At 43.1% G+C, this 25,637-nt stretch overlaps 1 protein-coding gene across 5 annotated transcripts in view; it reads left to right on the forward strand.

The window, feature by feature from the left end:
* Positions 1-25,637, forward strand: part of LOC137518602 (poly(rC)-binding protein 3-like) — a 1,088,021-nt gene that overhangs the window by 583,741 nt on the left and 478,643 nt on the right. The window contains exon 1 of one of the 5 annotated variants that reach the window (XM_068236681.1): positions 6,208-6,506. The exons of the other annotated variants lie outside the window; for them this stretch is intronic. The gene's annotated coding sequence lies outside the window, so the exon portion shown is untranslated. Of the gene's footprint in view, positions 1-6,207; positions 6,507-25,637 lie in introns of those variants that run through there. 5 annotated transcript variants of the gene reach the window in all.

The following is a 25,637-nucleotide window of genomic DNA, read 5'->3' on the forward strand; positions in this document are numbered from 1 at the left end:
TGTAAAACATTATTATCCATAGGGGGTTTTAGGTTTAGGCACCAACAGGGGGGTCTTAGGTTTAGGCACCTACAGGGGGGTCTTAGGTTTAGGCACTAACAGGGGGGTCTTAGGTTTAGGCACCAACAGGGGGGTCTTAGGGTTAGGCACCTACAGGGGGGTCTTAGGGTTAGGCACCTACAGGGGGGTCTTAGGTTTAGGCACTAACAGGGGGGTCTTAGGTTTAGGCACTAACAGGGGGGTCTTAGGGTTAGGCACCAACAGGGGGGTCTTAGGGTTAGGCACCAACAGGGGGGTCTTAGGGTTAGGCACCAACAGGGGGGTCTTAGGTTTAGGCACCAACAGGGGGTCTAGGGGTTAGGGATAGGTACAGGGAGGGTTTTTAATAAACGAAAATATAAGTTTCACTTTACAAACAGGGAAGATTAACGTTTTAAGAATTGCCGATCTCATACACATTATTTAGTGATTTATACATTTTTAAATCACTATTTATAAACGAAATTCTACACAATAATTTCTATAAACGATATTTCCATTTATCGTTTATACCACGCGCCCTTTTTTCCCGACGCCCTTTTCGTACGTACGCTTCAGAGTAGCTGGAAGTGACTTTTAAGTAAATCAATGAATCCATTAATGTGCAACTGTACTTCCGTGAACAGAGAATAGTCAGTGGTTACGCTTTATTATTTAATTAATGCATCTCATTTAAAATGCATTCCAATAAAAAATTGAGAGTGTGTATTATGCTTTATGTCACTGCATGTTTGAGGTCTATATCTTTCAACACTAAGGAAGAAAAGTGCAAATCTACAGAGAAAGCAGGCCTGATTTACTAAACCAAAGAATTGCTCTCTGCAATCCTTAAGCTCAACACACACCATACAATCTTGGTTGTACAGATTTACCAAATCTATGTAGTATAAGGGCCAACAGATTGAAAATACCTTGAATGATTGATTGGATAAGCTCTTATACTACATGAAAGTGGTAAAATTGAACAACCAAGATTTTATGGTGTGTGTTGAGCCTTAGGCCCAGTATGCCTGTTCTGGGCATGATCGCCAGGTAGGGTGTGATCCCAGCAATGTGGCCATAATGTGCTAAACTGTGCATTTTCCTGTACATCAGGAGCCATGACTGGCTCCATAACATTGAACTGGAATCATACATGTGAATGCACATTTTCTTATTCATCATTGAGATTAGTACTGCCATGCTGGCCAGCAGCAGGCTCCATTTATGAAATAAAGGTGAAGAACCTCTGCAATGTTAGGTTCTGCAAACACTTATAACAGCCTAGTTGGCCTTCCAAGAATTACAATCCCCCAAATCCACATACAGGTTAGGTGGCCAAGAATGCTGAGGCAGTAGTCCTGGTGCTCAGCCCTACCAACCAACACCAGCCAACCTGGCTTTTAATATTCAGACACACATTGCAAGGGCTTGTTACTTCCTCCACCTACCTTTACTTCCTCCACCTACCTTTATAAATAGGCCATACCCCAAAGTTAAAGTGAATCCAAAGTGAGAGTGATATGGAGGCTGCCATATATGTTTCCTTTTAGACAATACCATTTGCCTGGCAGTCCTGCTTATCTATCTTGCTGCAGTAGTGTCTGAAGTACACCAGAAACAAGCATGCAGCTAATCTTGTCAGTTCTGACAATATTGTCAAAAACACCTGATCTGCATATGCATGTTCAGGGTCTATGGCTACAAGTATTAGAGTCAGAGGAGCAGCACTACAGCCAGGCAACTGGTATTGCTTAAAAGGAATTAAATATGGCAGCCTCCAAATAACTAACACCTCGGGTTCACTTTAAGGACAAGTGGCTCTTCCTCACCTTTGTCACCCAGCATGTGGTGATATTAATAGTATAATGGGGTTTTTTGTGCTGCTTTATTACTAACCCAAATAGCCAATCCGAGTCAGGTACAGTAGATAGGTAAAAGGGGTAATTATTTATTTTGTATGTACTTAGTGCTGACATCGTCCACAGTGCTTCAAATAGTCCCTAGTTTCATCACTGTCCTCAAAAGAGTTTACAATCCAATTATTCTTAACCTACTTATCATAGCAGATTAATAGTGGGGAAAAAAAGATCACACCACAAAAAAATCAGTTTTAAAGAGACTCTGTAACAAATTGTTTATCTTTATTTCTTCTATGCTATAAGTTCCTATGCCTTTTCTAATGTGGTCTGGCTTACTGCAGCTTTTCCTAATTGCACAGTAGCTGTGTTATCTCTGTTATATGATCTAATCTTCTCTCTATAGTGGGCACAGTCAGGCTGAGGCAGTCAGACTGGAATGTGCAGGGCTGCTTGTGATTAGCTAGAAGCTGTACACACCCCCTGCAGGCTCTGTGTGACTAACACACTCTGCTTAGCTGAGCCTATTAGAAGCTGGTTAGTTTGTTTGTAAACACTGCCTAAAACTGGCAATTACAAGCCAGGTTTGCAGCAGAGAATGGCAGAAACAGCACAGAGGGGACCAGGAGCACATAATGAATAGAATGGTATGCTTTTTATTGTAAGAATTTCAGAGTACAGATTCTCTTTAAGAAATACATTCTCATGTTTTAATAATGGTCTATTAAAATGAATCACAATAATCCTTGTCTATTTTCCAGTAGTTGTTTCATCTTCTTTTCTTCTGCTCATTCTTTGTATTTTTCCGACCTTGAGTTTAGGCCACAACATCTTCACTTGATGCTTGACTGCTTTCGTGTAACTGGAAGTCTTTGTATTGATATATTTGAATTTCTGGCTAAGGCTTCACATTGGTCTATTCATTTCAACCAATAAGAGTCATCACTCCCCCAAAGGCTCATTTGAGTTTCTTGCCAAAGCGTTCCATGGGTCCAGATGAATGGACAAATAGAAAGCCTCTGCAGCAAATTCAAATATACAGATTCCAGGGCTCACAGTCAGATGGTAGTAGCCTAGTATTGGGTTAAGATGGCAGATAAGCTTTGTACAATGAAGACAGAAGATATATTGACAAACGACAGAAGTACATAAGAAGAACAAAAAAATAATATAATATTGGAAAGTAGCTGTGGGTGATGGCAATGGATTTTTAATTAAAGAGTTTTAAAACCTATGGGCTTGATTCACAAAAGAGTGCTAACTGACAGCATGGCCGTTTCCGTGCAAATTTTCACACGCAAACATGAACGTGAAAACTTTATCGTTTCGTGCGAAAATTCATGATTGCGCGAAACGCAAAAATTCGCACGGAGACGGCCGTGCTATCAGTTAGCACTCTTTTGTGAATCAAGCCCTATGTGTTTATGTCCTTCCTGACTATTCAACTCACATAGTCAGGTACAGAGTAAAGAGGACCTGAACTCAGAATTTCTTTTCTGCTCTAAAAGCATAATAACCTAAACATTTTGTTGTTACACCTGATAGAAATCCTAAAATAAATCGGCACTGTTTCTACTTCCTGCTTTCATGGAAGCAAACATATTGTTAACATCATGTCAGTGGCGTACCTTGGGAATTTGACACCTGATGTTGTTTATTTACAGACAACCACCCCGCAAAGATTTTTTCAGATTGCGAATGTGCATTACTGTCACATACTCAGCATTAATAGATCACCTCCATTATTTATACATGTACAACTATGGTAGGGAGTATTATTAAACTTTTATTGTTTTTTTGTGGATATGGTCAGAAGTCAGTCCTAAAACAAAATGACTATTTTTAGAAGAAGAAATGTATTGATGCAAATTATGTTCAACACCAGAGACTTGCTGAGCTGTGTATTTATATACATTTGTATAGCTCCAAAACAGCCGTAATTAAGTACAAAAAAAATCCTGTCCTGGTGTGTGTGTCCTGATATAACCCAGGTGAGGACTGAAAACTTTTGCCATATAATGTGAGACAATATTAAAAAAAAAAATCCAGATTTGCTGGCTTGGCTATATCATCCAATGTTCTCCAAACTCAGCAGATCATCCTCTTCTTACTCCTCCTTATTTCATTCATGCTTGCTGTTTCACTCACTAACCTTTTGTTTATATGCACAGCTTAGAAACACCTTGCACCTGTTCCTGTGTCTTTCGCTTAGCCTAAATCTGCTGAACAAGCTCCCTGGAATAATTCACAAACCTACACATTGCACTAAGATATGTTTTGTGTCACTGATGCCCTTTTCTCACTAAGCTTGTATGAGATTTTTTGTTAGCGTTATTGCTGGTATTTTTATTATGAATGAGAGGGTGTAGGCTAAATTTTATTGTAGAATCTAGTTTTGTGTTGCAGTTACTTACATTTTAGGTCTGTATGGCTCTTGATGCCAATGGTTGATTATATCAATAAGAAAACTGAATTGAGAGTGCAGCCAGTCAGCTATTATTTGTATCTTTTGATGAGAATGATTTATCCAGACTGAAAAGGAAATGGATTAGTGTTGCTATTCCTATAGCAATATTGCTGTATCATTATATGCTTTTGTTATGACTTTTAATGCTAATAAACATGGCTTGTAGCTAAGTAGCTGCAAAACGATTTGAATATCTGTGCTCAATTTGCATTTAATTGTTGTTAGATTATATAGAATTCAGCTATGCACCTACAGTCTATTTTTGAAGCATGTGGTTGTTATGTTTAGTGGTTGGTCATAATGTTCACAGAATAACTTGAAGAGCTAAAACAAAGCCCACACTATTTGTTGCAGCGAGAATGCAAGTTGCTCTGTTTGAAGCTAGCCAGCACAATGATGGAAAAAGAACACGATACTAATATGCTTCATAATGTACCTCATACAGAAATGATTTAGACTGAGGCCAGTATTTGTATCTGACCGTGTAAGTAGTAGGGGGATGAAAGTCGGCATTGATAAGACATAGGCCTCGATTCATAAAACTGCCTGCGAGCGGGGAAAGTCGAGCGGGGAAACACCGCTGTCGGTATTTCCGCCTTCAGGGTGGTAATTCATAAAAATTTAGCTACTTGTGATATACGTGCGGAGATACTCCGCTGTAGGCAGGCGTTAGGCTGTCGGGAGACGTGCGGAAACAGGGGAAGCAGGCGGAATCCCTCCGTGCGGTGTTCTCTCTGCAGCTGCTTGGGAGGTCTGTCCCATTCACTGCAACGGATTCCGCACGCTTCTCGCCACATCAGAGGTAGCGGTAATACCCGTCCGCATACCGCTACCTCTAATCTTTATGAATTGACATTTGTTACTGTTGCTGTGATAATCACCGCGCAAGGCGGTGATTGATCACTCTGCTCGCAAATGTCGGCTTTTCATGCGGAAAAAGCCTTTATGAATGCATATTTTGGTGTGTGGTCGGTAAAGTGAGCGTTTTTTTGCATTTCCGAATGCGGGAATGCTTTATGAATCGAGGCCATAGTGTAGTGCCTAAGTGGTAAAGGGGGTGTGGTGACCATTGGAGTCCAAGGAACTTTCAGAGGAAACAAAAAGCAAGACAGGGACACCAGGAAGATGGTGTAGTATATCGTGGCTATGGGTCAGACAACAGTATTAATGTGCAGGATACTCACAAAGGTGGGTTGCAAGACCCGCAACCACAATATATTTGCCAGTGAGGGAAACTGTCCTCACTCGGGTTCTTGCCTCTTCGATGAAGTATGAAGGGTTCAAATGACCCCTTAAAACACGACCAGCACCCCAGGATCGGGGGGCCGATAATAAATATCACTGGGAGGGAGAAGGTGCCCCAGAAATGTAGGTGTATGGATGTGGGAAAAGCATATAAATATGGGTTACCTCAATAAAGAAGTGGGTAAGCCAAATTAATAACACATTTTTATTAGGAACCAGACACTTGATACATTATCAAGTCTCTGGTTCCTAATAAACAAGTATGTTATTAATTTGGATTACTCACTTCTTCATAGAGGTAAGCCATTTTTATATGCTTTTTCCACACCCACACACCTACATTTTTAGGGTGCCTTCTCCCTCCCATTGCCAAAGTGCCTAAGTGGTAAGCATTGAGCTGGCTATAGCCCTATATAGCCACATACGACATTGCAATGACTGACAAAACATGGAAGGTGAATGATTATCACAGACGTAAGTGGATTGCATGGTTCCCATGAGAGGAAGGTGATAATGTCACAATTATTTATGGACATCTAGTGGCTGTCTGTAGTGATCACTTCAGTCATGTGCAACTGTTTTCAACTGGCTTCACAGTTTGCAAGGAACTGCAGAGGGGGAAAAGCAGTGATTGGCTGACAACCTCATTACCACCAGCAATACTTCAACCTGTGTCAAAATGATCAGGGACAAAAAATGTGCCACCTTTGATAAGTTGGAGATTAAATTGTACAGACAACAATTCCTTAGAATCTGCAGTGAGGGAATGGGCACATTGCACCTCAAAGATTGGATTTATTAGGCAATACAGATGTTGCTGCAGAGATGATAGTGGTGCTTTGACCTGCTGGGGGAATATGTGGAACAGGCTGAAATGAAACTTGGGTACTCTGAGTATTAATGGCAACATCATGCAGGTGAGTGTAAATAATTTCTGTGCACATCTCATATGTGTTCTGCACAAGCATCAGGTATCAGAATGATTACACATGGGAGTTATTTCTGCTACTACTGTAAATTGATCCCTTTACTACTACACTTTATTGCTTATGAATATCCAGCAAGTAAATAAAATGTAATCTACTTCATGCAATTGCCAGTGTTGAAGGTTTGCTAAAGTTTTCTCATCACTGTCACCGTTTTATGCTGGCCTTCCTCTGTAAGTAACTGCAATTAAGAATATTAAAAGAGGTGATTGACAAGTAGTGATTAATTCACTTACTAAAATGAAATTAAATGTGCCCACGTAGTTTAAGCTTTTTCTGTAAATTTATAAAGCTGTGTCTCATTCTCTCTAGGTCACAAATATGCTGGTACTGCAACACATTTCCCTAGTTTTGTTTCAGTGATTTAACATTGTAAAAGGGAAATTCCACTTTTGTAACACTAATAAAATTTGCCAGAAACATAATCAGAGCTGCGGACAGTGCTGTGTCTTTCATTGTTTATTAATATTATTTATTCTTGTGGTGGCTGGATAGTATACTATCTCGACTCTTCCTGTTTAGTAAGCCTGCACCTATTCAGTAGGAGACCTTGAGCAAGACACCCTAACGCTGCTACTGCTTATAGAGCGTGCCCTTGTGGCTGCAGCTCCAGCGATTTGAGCCAGCCAGGAGAAAAGCATGATATAAATGTTCTGTGTCTTCTCTTGTTCCATCGTACAGAAGCACAGTTGTTATAATCCTGTCTACAAATTAATTTGACTGGGTTGGAATGGATGGGGGAAAGACTGCACAGGTGATAAAACAGGTGAGTGAGTGAGTGAGTGAGTGAGTGAGTGAGTGAGTGAGTGAGTGAGTGAGCACATAGTGGGGAAGGATGGGGACGACACAGGATGGTATGGCTTCTGACTGTAGGATCAAGCCATTGCAGGGTACAGCTGTGGCGTTGGAAGATTCCTACCAACAAGTAGAATTCCCAGCCCCAGCTAGCAGAAGCCAATTTAGCCTGGAGAGTAGGCAGGAGCATGTCCAACAGGTGAAACTCCATAAATGGCTCTCTTTAGTATGTAAACCATGGCCATACTCGCCTCCATCCAGAAAGAAGAGCAATCATTTATGCACAATATGTAGGGTTTTTGTTTGTTTGTTTGTTTTTTTATGTTAGAGCTTTACCCCAATACGTTATTACGGATCTGGATGCCCTTCTCCCGAAAGGTGTATAAGGATTATTCTTAACATTAATCCTGAGGATTGGCTATCCATATTTAATTTCAGCAATTTGCTGAGGCTTCCATTGTAAAATAACAAACAAGTATATTTTGAGAGAGAAGAGAGATGACAGAAAATGCTTCTAAGTCAATTATGTATCAATCACTTATAGAAAATTGAAATTTATTTTAATACTAAAAGTGATTATCTAGAGGTTTTCTCATGGATTCTTAAAGCATCCTCATTGTATAATTTAGTCATGTTCACGGAAGAAATAACACCTTCCTCGATGAGTAATTAATCACTTATCCTATTAAATTCTATGGACAAGATTAATCACCTGGTGTTTATGCTCAGTGCATGATGATTAAAGTGTTGCACTGGACATTTTAAACTCCAGAGTCAAGTTTATTTATGCAGTGTAAACAGGTTAATCTCTTTAAAGTAGTTAGTTTGGTAAATTTGATCCAGTATGGCCCTATGTGCTTTCTCTTCATAGATAATTATATTAAGCCTGTCAGTATGTCTAATGCTTCACTACCAGCTGCTGTCTTTGCCTGCTTCACTTTTGCCTCACCAGCTAGTGTCGCTTTGCCCTTGGATTATTGTACTTCTGCTCACCAGCGAGCTTTTGTGGACAATCTGGTACATGAAACCCCATTTCACCCGCTGGTGGCATTGTGCTACTGGACTGCTATACTTCCATTTCTCAATGGCAGGTGGCCTTTCTGCTACACCAAGGGCACTTTCAAAGACCTTTTTTGATCACCAGCACTTTCCAGTGTTTTGAAGGGCTTGGGCAATAACATGCTTTGAGCTATTTCCCACCAAATCACTTTAATATCACTCCATAATCGCTAGCGCTTTTTAGTGTGAAACAGCCCTAATTAGTCAAAACCTGAAGCTCGATTCATTCAAGGCCAACCTAACCCCACCTAGAACCTTGCCAGAACTTTGGCGCAGTGGGCTTTTATTTGATTCATGCTCTTCGTTCTGCATTCTGATTTTCTGGCTTCTGACCTTGTTTTTCTGAGGTCATACAACTACTCCCAATTTTGTGCTACAAATCGTACAGCCCACCCTAATGTAGGAGTGACTTTTTGAAGAGCAATTTGATTTGGACAATTTAGAACAGTGTTACCAGCATAGACTAAAAGTGTTGTGCTGACTGATCACAGCTCGAGCCCAGTCACAGAAGATAAAAAAAACTAGCTGTGAATTCATATTTTCAAACCAGCTTTTTCTCCAATGAACCGTCTGCAGAGAGCAAATTAATGCTCAACAAACACTCCGCTAATCCAAGAAATATGTTTGCTTTAATCAAAGACTAGAAGGCAATTATTTTGTCTTAATTTTGTCATAATTTTGCACAACAGCTCAGAAGAGAGAATATATGTTTCATGGAGTCAGACTTTTCAGCAGCTGCAGTACTCTGTTAGATATGTTGTTTATGTGTGTTAAAGATCAAATTAAACTGTGATATTTCTCGCTTGCTGAGTCTCTGCCTGACAAAATAGCAGCAAATGACAATGTTTACCTCATAGCAACTTAGCCTTGTCATTGACATCAGGCTCTCTACTAGAGACTAATCTATTTCTAATCCTGTTGAAGTGGCAGACAGAATATAATGTATCTGCTAAAATACCACAGTTGATAACCAGCAATCTTGTTAGTAACATTAGTACAGTATAAAAAAAACCTCACATTAAAACATTATTAAGAAGCATATTTTCAGATTAGAGCGGTTGATGTCGGCGGTGAACTAAGGTATGCCAGACGGAGAGGAAGAAATAAGGATAAATAACAGGACGCTTTATGTAAACACGCGGCTATAGCCTTTAAGCTTTGACATCAAATTCAGATGTTGTAGACAAATATATTTGCCCATTTCTGGTTTCCCATGTTTGCTGTAAACAACTTTGATTACCAGAGTAAACCAGCGATCCAAAAGACACATTACAGCAATAATGCCACCCCTCAGTGGTATAGTGCAGGTGTCTCAGCCTATATGTGGGCCTGCTCTCAATTACAACAGAATCTCTGGCATATGTTTTATACATGGCATGTTTTACTAAAACTGGATTTACCTTTATAAGCTCTTCATTATCTTTGCTAAATGACCAAACATACACATTGATTTATAGTTCAATACTGTATTTGAAGATTAATGTTGCTCGACTAATTTAATATATCAGTTAAATTAGATCACTTATCTTCTTCCAGTTCCCAGTGGTCAAGCATTCCCCTAAGACTCCTTGCATTGTGCATCCAGAAGTAGAGTGAACACTGATCTGCTGGTACCTGGCTGCTAGGAGGAATATAATTCAGATATGCAACGCACATGTCATTTACCACCAGACTAGAGCATAATTTCCATGGCATCTGAACTGGTTCAGATGTGATATGTACAAAACTGGCCTTGCACAAACGACACAGTAGTGTGAATATGTTTGTAACACCTCAGATAAAAAATCTTACAGAGGTCTTGATTTTCTCTATTTTGCTCATTCATAACTAGAGTTGATGTTGATGTTCACCTAACAATGAAATTTGCCCATTCTGTATTTAGTATAATGCCTCAAACCTTGAAAGCAGTCATGTATGAGAAAGGATTGAGCATCCTACGCGGGGAGAAAAAAGCTTCCCCATATAAACTCTGGACATCACGTTTGTGGTGAAAAGCACCTTACTGATTGCCTGTGACCATCTGTTATATGGCTCCAGCTAGGGCCTGAAAATGCCATTCAGTACCACTAGCATTTCAGTATTATAAACCACATGCCTTTGTGTTGCTGTGGGGTGCCCCACATATACTGCTAGACCTTTCTGCAGCCTTTAATACATTTGACCATCCATGACATCTTAATTAGCAGGCTACAGGATTACTGTGGCATTGATGGCACAGTTCTCCAGTGGTTCCAATCCTTCTTGAGTGGCAGAACCCAAAAAGTATCTATGGGGCCCTTCCTGTCCACCTCTGTACTGCTTAAGTATGGGGTGCCCAGGACTCAATCCTTTCTACTTTTCACCATTTACATGTTACCGCTTGCAAAACTAATCTAAAAACACAGCTTGACATACCACTGCTATGCTGACGAAACCCAGCTATATCTTTCCTTCAAACCTGGTGTGACAGACCCAACTCCAACTATAAACGCCTGCTTAGCCGAACTACAGCAATGGATGAGTGACAACTGGCTGAGACTAAACACAGATAAAACTGAAGTCCTTATGATTGGAGGGCAGCGCATGACAGCAAAATAACTTAACTTGCAGTCTTCACCACTGGGAATAGGAGGCACGGATCTACGCAGCTCTAATCATGTGCATAGCCTGAGAGCTCTAATTGATGGGGATCTAAACTTCAGAACTCACATCTCTGTTGTGGTAAAATCATCCTATTTTCACCTGAAGAACATCGCAAAAATCAAGCACCTCATCCCCCCAGAAGATCTACCAACCTTAGTTCATGCCTTCATTACATCCCAACTGGACTATTGTAATGCTCTCTACATCGGCCTTCCAAAAAAGGACTTGTACCGCCTACAGCTGATACAGAATACTGCTGCTAGACTGTTAACAAACCAACCCCATCACTGTCACATAACACCAGTCCTTCACCCCCTTCACTGGCTACCTATAGAATGGAAGATCCTATTCAAAATTGGCCTACTGTAGAGTGACCAGATTTTTTAAGGCTCAACCTGGGACGGGGGGAATTGGGGGGGGGGTGGCAAAAAACAGGGGATGCGAAAAATGTGGTGTCTGCAGCGCGCGCGAAAAATGGGCGTGGTCATGACATTCTATGGGCGGAGCTAACGTAATGATGCAACAGCGAGGCATAAGAAAGCAGTGTTTACGCCGTGATGTGGTCAAACGTGGATTCACATCATAGGTGTGCAGAAACTGTGTGATGCTATTTAATAGTATGCCATAACCCCAAAGCAGCAAACACAGCCAACTATGACCATTAAATAATAAATGCAGCAACAGTTACCCCAGACACCACAAAATAAACGCAATGGGCAACATTTCAGCACAAAATAAACGCATTGCGGGCAACATTTCAGCACAAAATAAACGCATTGCGGGCAACATGTCAGCATAAAATAAACGCAATGGGGGCAAACATGTCAGTACAAAATAAACGCAATGGGGGCAAACATGTCAGTACAAAATAAACGCACTGCGGGCAACATGTTAATACAAAATGAACGCACGGCGGGCAAGCATGTCAGTACAAGATAAACGCACTGCGGGCAAACATGTCAGTACAAGATAAACTCACTGCGGGCAAACATGTCAGTACAAGATAAACGCACTGCGGGCAAACATGTCAGTACAAGATAAACGCACTGCGGCAAACATGTCAGTACAAGATAAACGCACTGCGGGCAAACATGTCAGTACAAGATAAACGCACTGCGGGCAAACATGTCAGTACAAGATAAACGCACTGCGGGCAAACATGTCAGTACAAGATAAACGCACTGCGGGCAAACATGTCAGTACAAGATAAACGCACTGCGGGCAAACATGTCAGTACAAGATAAACGCACTGCGGGCAAACATGTCAGTACAAGATAAACGCACTGCGGGCAAACATGTCAGTACAAGATAAACGCACTGCGGGCATACATGTCAGTACAAGATAAACGCACTGCGGGCAAACATGTCAGTACAAGATAAACGCACTGCGGGCAAACATGTCAGTACAAGATAAACGCACTGCGGGCAAACATGTCAGTACAAGATAAACGCACTGCGGGCAAACATGTCAGTACAAGATAAACGCAATGCGGGCAAACATGTCAGTACAAAATGAACACAATTTGGGCAAATATGTCAGTACAAAATGTGGGCAAACACTTCACCTGCAAGAAAAAGCATTTACTCACCTGGCAGAAGACGTCCCCTCACGCAGCCGGCCTCTGGTGTGTGCAGCTCCCCCTGGCCTGGACGATCTTCAAGCTCCCGCTCAGCCTCTCACAGGCAGAGCAGGGCTACGGCAAGATGGCGTCCGGAGGCGGAGCCCTGTACTGGAGACAAATAGTCTCCAATACAGGGCTCCGCTTCCGGACGTCATCTTCCCGTAGCCCTGCTCTGCCTGTGCCTGCCGGAGGAGAACATTGCAGGCTGGAGCGGGGCTGCGGGGAATGAACTAGCGCAGCGTCTAGTAGACGCTGCGGCTAGTTCACTGTACGGTGGCCAGAGTCCCGAGGCCGGGACGTCCCGTTGCTAAAAGCGGGACGTTTCCCGGGACCTCATGCAGCCTGGGACAGCGCCCCCTGAAGGCGGGACGCGTCCCGGGTAAAGCGGGACGTATGGTCACCGTACCTACTGACATTTAAGTCACTTCATAATCTGGACCCTGGATACTTCAAAGAAATGCTGCAGCTGCGTAGTACTCCCTGCAATCTCAGATCCACAGGCTCCAATAATCTAGTCATACCCAGAGTCCACCTGAAAACTTTTGGTCCCATAGCCTTCTGTCATGCCACTCCTACATTATGGAACTCCTTACCACAGCAGATCAGGACAGCTCCATCTCTGGACGTGTTTAAATGCCAGACTGAAAACTCACCTGTTCAGTCTGGCATTTGCAGAAATATAATTTTGTTGTGTTAACACTTCATCCTACTACCAATCACTGAATTCTGAGAGAGCCTAAGTGCTTTGAGTCCTATGGGAGAAAAGCGCTATAGAATTGTTATTGTTATTGTTATATCACATGCATGTGAAATAAGTGCCTACAAGTGCTGTGGAGGGGGACCCCAGACTGTTTTTTTTTCCAATCTGACTGGGAATCCCAGCAGATTGACCATGAAAAATGACAAAGATTCAAGTTAAAACTCCAGCCATTTACCTGAACCGGCCAATCAAAGGTTTCTTTTACCTTTATGGAGTCAAGAGAATCAAGACCCACACCTACTAAATACAAGGCTACAGTCTGTGTGAGTGGATGTGTTGAGTAAGTGGTGTGGTGGGGATTAGCTTGCCACCAAACTATACTTAATCTGCATTAGTTATCTCTGCACCTCAATTTGCTTTAGAGTAAAGGTGGCCATACACTGGTCGATGTGCCATTAGATCGACCAGCTGACAGATCCCTATCTGATCGAATCTGATCAGATAGGGATCGTATGGCTGCCTTTACTGCAAACAGATTGTGAATCGATTTCAGCCTGAAACCGATCACAATCTGTTCAGCTGCTCCTGCCGCCTGTCCCCCCCCCCCCCCCGTATACATTACCTGAGGCTGGCTCCCGGGCGTCTTCTCCGCACTGCACCGCACCGCTGTTCTTGCTCCATCCCGGCGCTTCCTGTGTTACTCCGTGACCAGGAAGTTCAAATAGAGCGCCCTCTATTTCAACTTCCTGGTCACCGGAGTGACACAGGAAGTATAAGCGTACACTGGGACATGCGGAAATGCGGTGCAGCGAGGAGAAGAGGACCCCGGAGCCAGCTTCAGGTAATGTATACATGCTCGGATCGGGCCCGAATCGTACGCCGCAAGCGACGCGCTCCTACCGCCGGGCGATCGAGGGTAATTTCCCGCACGGCGCGATCGACGGTCCGATCCGATTTCGGGAGGGAATCGGATCGGCGGGTGCGTTTAGCGCAAGCGATTGGCAGCAGATCCGATCCCAGGATCGGATCTGCTGTCGAAACGGCCGTGAATCGAGCCAGTGTATGGCCTGCTTAACACATTGACAAATGATGTTTCTTCTCACCAGAAAAGGGAGTGATACATGGCCCAATGACTTTGGTCCTGAGGTCATGTACTACTATTTGTTAAATAGGTGATCAGCAATAAACTGGCAAATGGTCAGAATAAAAAAAAACACCATTCTTTTGTAGCCTATGTCACTCTCCATTTTCAAAGTGGTGAATCCATAAAGTGGCCTCTTCATATGTGGCAATCAGCTAATCACCACTTCATAAATATGCCAAACATGCCAATCTCAACTTCTCGTTGCACGTTTCTGATAGTAATGCTTAAAGAGGAACTGTAACCAAGGATTGAACTTTATCCCAATTGGTAGCTGATACCCCCTTTCCCACCAGAAATCTTTACCTTTTCTCAAACATATCATCAGGGGGCTCTGTATCGTGGATATTGTGGTGAAACGCCTCCCACAGTGTGATGTCAGCACCTAGTTACTGACATCACACTGTGGGAGCAGCAAGTTTCCAACTGCCAAAGAAGCAGCATCTCCTTCCACAGATATCACCTGCCAGCAGTAAAGATGTCGCCATGTCATAACGTTCAGAATGTCAATCAGGGAGGGGAAAGATTTACAATGGGCAAACACTGACTAAATCATTTACAAATAATTGTGGTAAAAAGTAAGCATTTTTTTTCTATTACGTTATTGGCACTGCAGTTCCTCATTAAATCTGGCAATCTAAGAATGCCATTATTTCTGCAGAAACGTCTGCTGTAGCCTATTCGCCCTCTTATGAACAAGCCTATAATTTTGGGCTTCAAAAAAACAGATGGTTTATGCCATATCCAATAACAAAGGTGAAGTTACACTGTATTTGATTTGAATTGTCCCTCTTTCTAAATATACTTCACAAAAATGTTTTCAAAATCAGCTACAGAGAGATATTATGGAGTTTTGAAATGAACAATGTAAATTACTGTTCTGTTTAAACCTAGAGCAGCAGCAACATGCAATGCATTTCAACTCTCATCTACTAAAAAGTCTTCTTGATGAAAAGCTGTCAATTTCCAAATGCCCTCATCAAAAGAAGCCACAGATGTTCACAGCACTTCACTCGGGATGAATAAATAAACTGGTTCACAAAAGTAAAATTGAACATAAAACAATAAAAGATGTAATATTAATGAAGCCCTTAAACAGCTGAATCGAAATCATTTGGCTGTAACAGTAAGTTTCAAGCCAAATATATCTTTTGGTCCAAGCAAAGAAAAAGATTCTAGTAGTTGTTTCATTTCTTGCTTTTTACAGATTATTATGCTTTTTAGCATTATGACAGTCAAAGTTTTTGATACTAAAGGTCAGCTTGTGCAGAGCATCAATAATCATGCACTGCTCAGCCAGTTCGACCACTTTAATTACAAGAGACCTTTCATGGTGTTTGAACAAATAGCCATGGATGGAAGGACAATGTATACAATTAGGGCCTGTTGACATAAAATGTCCTGTCACTGCTGTGGTCCAATCTCCCCCTTCTCATCCATGTTTTCCTTCACACTAACAGTGGTGCAGTGTTTAGCAAAAATACATTCTGCCAGCATTTCGATGCAATGGACTACAGAGTTACTCCATTTTGAAGCCAAGCAACTGAAATGGCAGTGAACATTGATACCTACACCTCAATGCTTTACAAAACTTTTTGTACTTTATTATGTTTGTATTTCAATTAATAGCCACTGGTGATTTACAGAACTGCCGGAATCTGATGTGGCACTACTTTGAAAGCCTGGGATCTGTACTTTCTTTCCCTTTTAAGGCAAGTCTAAAAAAATGGAACTCCAACAAATTAATGAAGTGCTCAGATCAAAGTGCTCAGACAAAACAGTACCTGGTTTATGGAGGGCACTAGGGCTATGCTACTCGAGCAATTCAGGGCACAAAGTATGTCAGTGTACAATCAAGTCAGACCTTTTTAACACATTTTTGCAAATGTGAGGAAACAATGGCTTTTCCTAGCTTATCAGCACTACTTATGGCCTTCATATCTAATGGCTCATACACACGGGTTACAATTGTTGCTGCAACCACGTGGCACGCGTGTGTTGCGGCGACAGGTCCCCCGTGTATATAACGCGCGCGCCACGAACCGTTGCTAGTCAGAGCTTTGCCGGGCAATTGGCAACTTCGCCGCAACTGTTGCTAGTCTGCCACGCGTAGTGCGTGTGTATGCGGACTAGCGACAGCAACCCATAGGCAATGGACGGAACTTCCGCCGGGGGCAGGAACCTTCGGCGACAGCTTCCGCCGCATCTCTGTCCCTCTGTGCACCGTGTCTACGGCTGCTGCACAGAGGGACCTTGCGACGAGCTGTCGCCGAGCTGTCGTGCACACATCTCCGGTGCGCTAGCGACAAGCTACAGCGGTACCCCATGTGTACCAGCCATTAGCCTAAGTAGACCATGCATTTTTTTCCTTTGGTTTGAATGCTTTCAGCTGAAGTTCTTTTGGGCTGGGTGATCTGTCTCCACTCTATGAGCCAGCGTCAGGGGCGTAGCAATAGGGGGTGCATTGGATGCGCCCTTGAGCCAAAGGGGCCCCAAGGGGCCCTCCCTCAACCACAGTATTAGCTCTTTATTGGTTCTGTGCTCATAATAACTTCACTTCTATAGATACTTTGAATAGTGGTAATCATTACAAACTTTTCCCCAGCCCCTTCTTGCACCTCTGACACTGTAGTTGCCATTGGCAGGTTTTGGTGCACCGTATCAATTGTTATGTGCTTGGGGGTCCCAAGGTAAAACTTGCATTGGGGTCCATAGCCCCTTAGCTATGCCACTGGCCATTGCTGCTTAGATGGAGAATGGGTTAACCTCCTCGGCGGTAATGACGAGCTCAGCTCGTCCATTACCGCCGGAGGGTGCCGCTCAGGCCCCGCTGGGCCGATTTTGATAATTTTTTTTAATACACGCAGCTAGCACTTTGCTAGCTACGTGTCTAACGTGATCGCCGCCGATGCGCCGCTACCCGCCGCGTTAGAGGGGCCCCACCCCGAGACCCCGTGCTCAGCCTGGCCAATCAGTGCCAGGCAGCACTGAGGGGTGGATCGTTACTCCGACATCACGACGTCGATGACGTCATCATGAATGGGATTTCCTTATGGGAAGACACGCCAGCGACGATCGGTGGGGCTGGGTGGACGCCGCAGGGAGGGGGGAATCATGTATCTAGCGGTAGGCTAGCTACATGATAGAAAAAAAATAAAAAAAATAGTGCTGCGCATCCACCCTGGCACATTTAATAGAACGTCAGGGTGTTAAGTATCATGAGATAGTAATTGAAGTGTCTATGCCTGCAGTACAGATTCAAAAGACTTTGGCACTTTCTTATATGTGAGACTGAGTGACAATATTTTGTTTATGCTAAGAATGGAACTATTAAGAAGATACTGTAGGTGGAAGCAGACTAACATTTCTTCAATAAAAACAGAAATGGATTGGAGCTTGTGTAAAATGAACCTTTAGGTAGGGAGCACAATTATTGGATTTGACTACATTTTGCCGCATGCAGCAAAACATGCACCGCACCATTGACCATTCATTTCTGCTTTTTGCAATGTGACGCATGTGTTCCCAATTCAAATGTATGTTTCTGCATCTGTAAAATCATGAATGAGAGTGGAAATTTGCAAATGGAAGTTGCAAACGCAATCACAAAGCACTACAAACCCTGAAAACACCCACAAAATTATAACAAGTGAGCTCCCTGCCTAAGGCAGCAGAACATACAAATAAGCCTTGCTACCTTACAGAGGTACCATAAGATTGTATGATCTAATTTTGTGGGTATTGCTGTTGTCTGTGCAGGAGCCCTCAAAGCTGATTAGGATTCTTCTCTTGATCAGAGTTTACACAGCCACCCATATGACATGGACATTTCAGTTGCTTGCCTTGATGTATAGCATAAGAGCTACAATTATCAAATAATTATTCACCTCAAGTCTTTATGGTAACTGGTATCTAGTGGTATAGCTTCCTTCAGATTTGCTTTAAAGAGGAACTGTAACCAAAGATTGAACTACATCCCAATCAGTAGCTGATACCACCTTTCCCCCAAGAAATCTTTACCTTTTTTCAAATAGAGTATCAGGGGGGGTCTGTATGGTGGATATTGTGGTGAAACCCCTCCCCACAGTGTGATGTCAACTAGGTCCTGACAGCACACTGTGGGAGCCTTGTAGCATTGGGGGAAATAAGGTCTGTTTCCAACTGCCAAGCAATTCTTATTTCCCTCTGTCCATATGTATATCTATAACAAAATAACCTTTTAGCCTATCACATTCTTAGGGGGTGTGGTTATAGATAATAGCAGATGGTGCTGTTCTTTTTTTTCATGTTTGCCAGTGGTAAAGATGATTACGTGCAGACTGATTATGAATCAAAAAATATGAACAAATTGCATGGTGAATATCAATACTTTCTTAATCTCTCATCTATGTTTTAACTTCTACCTTTGCAATTTATTTATTTACTTTTTCCTCTTTTTGCTACAGTTCCTCTTTAAGAATTGGGATAAACTGACTTTAGTCTAGTTTTTGCCTTGGTATCATGTGGGGTTCTGCTGTGAGCTAAGAAGTTCTATTTGGATGCCAAAAAAACAAAGTGAAAGTAAGAGCTTCCCAAGGGGTTCACATACAGTATTAAAACTTTGGTGATTTTAATGCTTTTATATTCTATGAAGAAATGGAGTTCCCCTTAAAGGGACACTGTAGGGTGGTCAGGGGAAAATGAGTTGAAGTTACCCGGGGCTTCTAATGGTCCCCCACAGACATCCTGTGCCCGCGCAGCCACTCCTCAATGCTCCGGCCCCGCCTCTGGTTCACTTCTGGAATTTCAGACTTTAACGTCTGAAAACCACTGCGCCTGCATTGCAGTGTCCTTGCTCCCCCTGATGTCACCAGGAGTGTACTGCGCAGGCCCAGTATGGTCTGTGCCTGCGACGTGCACTCCTGGTGACATCAGGGTAAGCGAGGACACTGCAATGCAGGCGCAGTGGTTTTCAGACTTTAAAGTCTGAAATTCCAGAAGTGAACCGGAGGCGGGGCCAGAGCATCGGCGAGTGGCTGCACGTGCACAGGATGTCTGCGGGGGACCATTAGAAGCCCTGGGTAACTTTAACTCATTTTCCCCAGACCCCCCTACAGTATCCCTTTAAAGACATTCTACCATTCTGCCATTTTGATTGTGCCAAACGTTCTAATGTGTAGACTTCCCTGGCTCCCTTCTGAGGACTGAGGACATATTACTTGTTGTTTGCCAATTACACAACAGATGTTCACCATAAAGCTGAACAGATCCGTACGCATGGGCAGCTAAGCAAAGCCGTTCCTTTGCTTTCCAGTGACATGCTGAATTGATGTTGCAAGCAACTGATTTTTATCACTCTACTGTGCCTTTTCCTCTGCCATTCCCCAGCTGGATCTCATACAGATGCTACAGCCGCTGTTTTCTTCAAGCCATTGAATGTATAGATCCATTCACACAAAATCCAACCTTGCCTGTATTCAAAGAAAAATGATGTTGGAGTGGGCAAGTAGCCTTTGGCATATGCAGATCAGCATACAGGTTCACAAGAGCAGCAATGGCGTGGCAGCTGAATGTATTCTCCCTAGCATCAGGGAACAGAAACCATCCAAACAATGTGTTGTCACAAAGCTTATGCACTGTATGTAAGAGTTAACATCAGAAGGAAAGAGGTGGAACCTCTTTGCACCGAAAATCCTCTTTTGCATTCATTTTGAACAACAGCTTAGAAAAGCTATATACAGCTTGTTGGGAATGGCGCTGTGTCCTGCTTCACCTGCTGGATGTGTCACCTGCTTGTATATTGTGGATTTTGTGTCATTCAGAAAGGACCAGCCCCTATGGAAGGACTTTGTTGGAGATTTAAAGATCAGTATTCCTCACAATCTGGGATAAAAAGTGAACCTATTTTAAACTGATTTACTTGCATGTTGTGGTGCGCATGCGCGGAAGCATATTTCTTCAATATTTCCACCACAGGAAGTGAGCGCTAGAGAGCCTCACTTATAATTTGACTTGCTGCCAAAAGTTATTTACCGCACATTACCACCGCTATCTCCAAAGCTTGTTTTTAGCGGTGCGGTGTGATCATCCGATCGCACCGCAACTAAAATGCAGGTTACTAGTGTGAAACTGACCTGAATAATTCTGTAATTGCTAACTTTCATATCAATATATTTACACAAGTTTACTGCATGTGATACATTTGATAATCCTTTTTCAGCTGGTAAAATCTCCCATACTGGCTCTTCTTTATTCAGCCTGATGAGGTAACAAAATCTTGAACATCTAATGTATATAATTTTTCTGGGTGGTAACCAATAGTTGTTCCTATATGCAGGGCAGACGCTACCATAGGGGCAACCTGGGCAGGTGTTTATTATTATTATTGAAAAGTTAACTAAAAGCAATGAAATGTATTATTAAAAAAATTATTTTCGCTTAATAACATCTGTTGTTCCTGCCTCCATACCACAGATCAACTTAAAGTGAACCTCCAGACTAAAAATCGACTCAGCAGCACTGAAAAGGCATGGTGTTTCTTTAACAGTTTCACAACATCAGAACTTTGTTTCTCTTATACAAGCCTCATTTTTAGCTGCACAGAAGAAAACTGCCCGGGCATTTTTCCCCTGATGCTGTGCAAAGCATGATGGGATTTCTGATGTTGTTGTTCTCATTCTGCTGTTTTGGTGCAATTTTTTTTTTTTACATTTTGAATTTGACATTTTAACCACTTCACCACTGAGGGGTTTTACCCCCTGACCACCAGAGCAATTTTCACCTTTCAGCGCTCCTTCCATTCATTCGTCTATAACTTTATCATTACTTATCGCAATGAAATGAACTATATCTTGTTTTTTCCGCCACCAATTAGGCTTTCTTTAGGTGGGACATTATGCCAAGAATTATTTTTTTCTAAATGTGTTTTAATGGGAAAATAGGAAAAATGTGGGGAAAAAAAAATTATTTTTCAGTTTTCGGCCATTATAGTTTTTAAATAATGCATGCTACTGTAATTAAAACCCATGAAATTTATGTGCCCTTTTGTCCCGGTTATAAAACCGTTTAAATTATGTCCCTATCACAATGTTTGGCGCCAATATTTCATTTGGAAATAAAGGTGCATTTTTTTCAGTTTTGCGTCCATCCCTAATTACAAGCCCATAGTTTATAAAATAACAGTGTTATACCCTCTTGACTTAAATATTTAAAAAGTTCAGTCCCTAAGGTAACTAATTATGTATTTTTTTTAATTGTAAATTTTTGAATTTTTTTTTAATTACAAAAAAAAAAAAAATGGGGAGTGTGGGAGGTAATGAGTTAATTTTGTGTGTAAAAGTCATTTATTTGTATGTGAAAAATGTGTAGGGTGTAGTTTACTATTTGGCCACAAGATGGCCACAGTAACTTTTTGCTTTATTGCGACCTCCAAGCCTCCTTCCGGAAGCTTGGAGGAAGAATAAGGAGGCTGGACACGTGAGTTTCTTCTCACAATGATCGCGCTGCCCATAGGAGAGCAGCGGGTCATTGTGGGGCTTAGATCAACGAACGGGAATGGATTTTCCCGTTCATTGATCTCCGGGCGAGCGGGCGGCGGCGGTTTTACTAGCGGCGGGCGGCGTGTTTACGAGCGGGAGCGCGGACAGCGTCGGGAACGCGGAAAGTATGTGTTTCTCCGTCCCTGGTTTTTAAAGGATGGAAAAAGGGGCGGAGAAATACGTACGCGCGGGGGTAAAGTGGTTAAGCCTAGTGCGTGCAGCTGGGAGGGGTTATGAGGTCACAGGACAGTTGGAACTGTGTCTCATGCTCCCTGTCACCTCCTTTCAACCAAAAAGATGGCTGCCCCCATGACAAAGATGGCAGCCCCCATGAATCAAAAACATTTGCCTGTTCTTTTAAAACAGGGTGGGTAAAAAATTATATTGCCTATCTATTCTAATTAACATAACTAATGTAACGTAATGACAGTATGTTTGTTTAGGCTGAAATCCCCCTTTAAAGACCAAATCTAGCTGAATCATTTTCCTTTGGTTTTGGATAGTGGGGAAAAAAGAGGTAGGACCTCTTCCAGATCTTGACTTCCTATGTCTGTCCTTATTATAGCAATTCCATCTCAATTTCTGTCTACAGTGCGATAAGAGAAGGTGGGAGAGCCTCTCCAATGGTGACACAGATAAAAATATACATTCTATCCAGGGGTCGAGTGGTGCGTGGACGCGGGTGAACGGCGTCCACTTACTATTTCCCTAGGGTGGACGCCGTTCACCCTGCCATGTTCGGAGGGGAGCAGCGCAGTGGAAAGAGAGCTGTGAGCAGCGGTGGAGAAGGGGGGCCATTTCCCCCCCCCCCTCCCCTCACCTTAGGTGCTCTCTTTCCCTCGCTCTCCCCTCCTGAAGTAAAGTGCAGGCAGCGGGCGGGACTTACCTCTCCTCGTTCCGGCGTCGGATCTGCGTGCAGCTGCTCTGGTCTGTATCAGACCAGACTTGCGGCATGCAGATCCGGAGATCCGACGACGAGGAGAGGTAAGTCCCGCCCGCTGCCGGCTGCGCGCACATTACTTCAGGAGGGGAGAGCGAGGAAAGGAGAGCACCCTAAGGTGCTGCTCACAGCTCTCCTTCCACAGCGCTGCTCCCCTCCTGCTGGGGGACACCTATTCTGGGCACATATACCCCTGGCTACATATGGGCACATATACCCCTGGCTACATATGGGCACATATACCCCTGGCTACATATGGGCACATATACCCCTGCCTACATATACTAGGCACATATACCCCTGCCTACATATACTGGGCACATATACCCCTGGCTACATATGGGCACATATACCCCTGGCTACATATGGGCACATATACCCCTGGCTACATATGGGCACATATACCCCTGGCTACATATGGGCACATATACCCCTGGCTACATATGGGCACATATACCCCTGCCTACATATGCTGGGCATATATACCCCTGGCTACATATACTGGGCATATATACCCCTGGCTACATATACTGGGCACATATACCCCCTGGCTGCATATACTGGGCATATATACCCCTGGCTACATATACTAGGGATATATACCCCTGGCTACATATACTAGGCACATATACCTCTGGCTACATATACTGGGGACTACTATACTCATGGCTACTTATACTGGGGACACCTATAGACCTGGCTACCTATGCTGGGGGTACCTATTTTGGGGGAACTGCTGTCAGATTATCTGCTGTTATGTATTTTGGGGAACAGCTGCCAGATTATGTGTATGTTAGAGGAACAGCTGCTGCCAGATTACGTGTATTTTGGGGAACAGCTGCCAGATTATGTGTATGTTAGGGGAACGACTGCTGCCAGATTATGCGTATTTTGGGGAACTGCTGCCAGATTGTGTATGTTTGGGGGACCACTGCTGCCAGATTATATGTATTTTGGGTGTTACGTGTATTGTATTTTGGGTGATCCGCTGCCAGGTTTCGCGTATTTTGGGGAACTGCTTCCAAATTATGTGTATGTTGGGGGAACTGCTGCTGCCACACTGCCTATTTTGGGGGAACCACTTCCATATTATCTGTATTTTGGAGGAACTTCTACCAGATTATGTGTCTTTTTGGTGAAATGCTGTCAGATTACATCTATTTTGGGGGGATACACTACGGCAGAGCTTCCCTGGCAGACCTTTTACATCACTGCTAAGGTCATGTATATTTGGCCCCACCCATGACCACGCCCACATTATGCTTGACCACGCCCACTTTTTGGAGGTTTTCCGGGTGAGTCCACTCACTTCTTTTTCCAGGACTAGACCCCTGATTCTATCCAACCACACAATCTAGGAGGCCACAATTGTAAATTAACACTACTCCTAAGAGGAGATTCCAGGGTACCCTAACTGTTTTCTAAATTCTTGTATAAAACCCAAGAATCATCACATGCTTAAACAAACTTTAATAATTGCCTGCAAAATGATTACAAAGAACAGTGACTCACAATGTGTTAAAACATCCTAAAATCAAATACTGGCACTGTAGCTGCTCATTCCAAAATTCCCACTGTCACTGTGATGTATTGACCACATCGATCACCCAGCCGCAGCCTATGCAAATCGATGGGTTGCACACTCACATCGGACAATTGTGGGCCCTCCACCCGGCGCACACCAAGAGGCCTCTGCATGCAACCTGAGTAGTGCACTTTCATATGGGGTCACTAGCTGACTAGCTTTTCCATCTGTCACTGTGCTGGATCATGAAAGTCCTTATTGCAAAGGATATGGCAACTCAGAGTGTAATTCATCTACTTCTTCTGGGGGGACATAAACAGTACTACTGTCTAATTCTGCCACTCTCTCACGTATCACCTGAAGCAGTTCCTCCAATATTTCAGCCACATTGCCTTGCCCGGACTATTGCACAACTTTCAACTCCTTATTTTCCCATAACGGCAGCACATCAACCGCTCTTCCGCCCTTTCGGGCTGCACTGATCACAGCTTGCACTTGTATATCTAAATTACTCACAGCCTTCACGCAATACAGCGCTCTTCCGAGGGAGCTCCGCTCAGGGCTCCTTAGTCACAGGATGCCCGATGCCGCCACCGCATCACCTCACAGCGTCTCCTGCAAGGGCTGCTTTCATTTTTCATGCAGAGGTTCCCGGCGTGGCCCGGCGTCCCGGGATCTCGTGAGCGCTCACGTGTGCCAGTCAGGCCCCGCCCGCTGACGCGTTTCGCCCCGCCCACGGGGCTTTCTCAAAGCGAAATGGGGATGGATTTCCCTACAGCAGTGCGGCCTTAAGATCTCCTCCTATCCAGGTTGAAGGGTCATTCTGTAGCCCGGCAGCCATCTTTGATGTGGTAACATAGGGAAAACAGCGGAGCATTTAAGCTTTTCTTCAAAAATGTTTTTATATATCAAAAAGGGCTCATTCCTTTTCCTTCTCTTAAGTCCATGATCTGTCCCCCCTATATTGTTCTTAATTCAAGAAATACACCATATTTAGATCAGAATTTAAACCTTCTGGAATTCTAGTTCCCAATCGATATATCCATGTTGCCTCAATTTTGTACAAGTCATTTTAAATGTCACCTCCTCTGTGTGACAGTTTTTGTTTGACAATCCCCTTGAAACGTAATCCAGATGGATC

Source organism: Hyperolius riggenbachi, chromosome 5, assembly GCF_040937935.1.
Source record: "Hyperolius riggenbachi isolate aHypRig1 chromosome 5, aHypRig1.pri, whole genome shotgun sequence".
Taxonomy (NCBI): domain Eukaryota; kingdom Metazoa; phylum Chordata; class Amphibia; order Anura; family Hyperoliidae; genus Hyperolius; species Hyperolius riggenbachi.